The sequence below is a fragment of the Trachemys scripta genome, chromosome 12 (assembly GCF_013100865.1).
Source record: "Trachemys scripta elegans isolate TJP31775 chromosome 12, CAS_Tse_1.0, whole genome shotgun sequence".
Taxonomy (NCBI): Eukaryota; Metazoa; Chordata; order Testudines; family Emydidae; genus Trachemys; species Trachemys scripta.
The window spans coordinates 41,425,116-41,427,274 of NC_048309.1; the positions used below are offsets into that span (position 1 = coordinate 41,425,116).

Sequence of the window (2,159 nt, forward strand, 5' to 3'; positions counted from 1 at the left end):
GAAGCTCACATAACCTAGCTGACACCTGACCAGAAGGACCAATAAAGGGACAAGATACTTTAAAAATCTGGAAGGGGGAAAAAGTCTTTTGTCTGTGCTGTGTGTGTGCTTTTGCCGGAGACTAGGGTGACCATCTAGATGTCCCAATTTTATAGGGACACTCCTGATTTTGGGGTCTTTTTCTTCTATAGGCTCCTATTACCCTCCACCCCCTGTCCCGATTTTTCACACTTGCTGTCTGGTCACCCTACCGGAGACAGAGAAAGAAGGAGCCATCCCACTCCTAAAGGGTAGTTCTTTTGCAAATAAGAGAGAGGATAAATTTGGATTCTTTGTGTAACTTTAAAGTTTTGCCAGAGGGAAACCCTCTGTGTTTTGAAACTGATTGTCTGTGAGATTATCTTTCTTACAGAGGTACTCCTTTCACCTTTTTTCTTTAATTAAAATTCTTCTTTTAAGAACTTGATTGATTTTTCATTGTTTTAAGATCCAAGTGGTGGGATCTGTGTTCACCAGGACTAAGTGGTGAGGGGACATTCTCAAGCCTTCCCGGGGAAAGGGGTGTAGGGGTTTGGGGAGGATTATTCTCAAGTCTACCCAGGAAAAGGGGTGTAGGGACTTAGGAGATATTTGGAGAAAGGCAGAGTTCCGAGTGGCTTTCCCTAAATATTTGGTTAACTCGCTTGGTGATGGCAGTGTACTGTTAACCTAAGCTGGTAAAAATAAGCTTAGGGGGTCTTTCATGCGGGTCCCCACATCAGTACCCTAAAGTTCAGAGTGGGGAGGGAACTTTGACAGCGGGGATAGAGGAAGAAATAGCATTTGTAGGGTAAAGGCAAACAATTTGTGTATGGATTAGAGTTCAGGTCCGGATTTGAAAAGAGGTTAAATTTAGAGCAAGGCACACCGGCAGGGTTAGCTTCTTGGTCAGATTTAAAGAAAAACTGGGGAATTTTATCTTCTCTGACAAACAGAGTGTGAGGAACCCTAGGGTATATTATAAAGGATCTTGTCATTTTATCCTGCGTAAGCTTAAGTTTCATATTGTTTGGAAAGCCATTAACTTCAGTGGGTTGACCAGTGTTCTCCAGCTGAGGTTGGGAGAGAAGCATGTGTTCTATTGACTCCAAGTGAAGTGTAAGGGGACTACCAGTTCCCTGAGCTCATCGGCTGATTTCCTGGGGCTTTACACTGGGGCAAGTGAGAAGAAAATCAAGCCCTATAATTTCAGGGCAATCTTATAAACACTACAGCAGCAATGCTGGGACGGGGAGGTCTTTTTCTGTTCGCTCACTGGGCACACTGTGTGACTCCTCTATGCCCCTCAAAGTCTCAGAAAGGTGTCTCCTCCCCCTCCAAAAATGTCCCTCCATCCCCCCAGAGCCTATCAATGTTCTCGCTCTCACGGAACTCTCCTCCGCCTCGTGCTCCCAACCCCCGTCCCTACAACACGGTGCATGATTTGCAGGGCGGAGCAGTGTTTATTAAATGCCCCTTTGACCGCAATAACCACAACTCCCCTAACCCTTTCAGTGCCAGAGCCCCTCCTCTGGCGAGCAGAGGATTTCCATGCCCCGTCCTGTCCCCATCCAGAGGGGATGTGAAAAAGCCCGGAGACTCTCTCCAACTCTCCTGCAAAGCCTCTGGGTTCACCTTCAGCGATTACTGGATGAGCTGGGTTGGCCAGGCCCCTGGGATGGGACTGGAGTGCATAGGGGAAATACACCCAACTTCAACTACCTGCACTTCATGTTCCCATTGTGCAGGACTCCGTACACACACATGGGACCTGATCCGATGTCGATCCAAGCCACTCAAAATCCCCTTGGGTTTCAGTGGGATTTGGGTCAGAGCGCTACACACATTGACACGCATCTCCCCTTCTCTCGGAATCCGAGGGGAAGAAATGAGATCACCCAGGGAAGGAGTTTGTGTGTGTTATAAAGTGTGGGATATGCAAATCAGGGTGACAGTTTCCTGTTTAAATCTGTGCCTCTCTCTGCCCAGGCTGCACCGGAGACACAATCCGCAGCCCCTGGGTCTGTGCAGTGACCAGCCAGTCCCCTGAGAACTTTCCCCTCCAGCACCAGGGAAAATGGGATTTTTGCTCCTTTTAATTTTCGCTGTAGCAGCTTTGGAAGGTATTTTCCTCCTCTGAA

General features: G+C 47.7%; 1 long non-coding RNA gene across 1 annotated transcript in view; it reads left to right on the forward strand.

Moving 5' to 3' along the window:
• Positions 1-2,016: 2,016 nt before the first annotated feature.
• The window catches only part of LOC117885754, a 4,973-nt gene continuing 4,830 nt past the window's right edge, over positions 2,017-2,159 (forward strand). The window contains exon 1 of the long non-coding RNA XR_004647835.1: positions 2,017-2,141. This is a non-coding gene — a long non-coding RNA (uncharacterized LOC117885754). The remainder of the gene's footprint in view (positions 2,142-2,159) is intronic.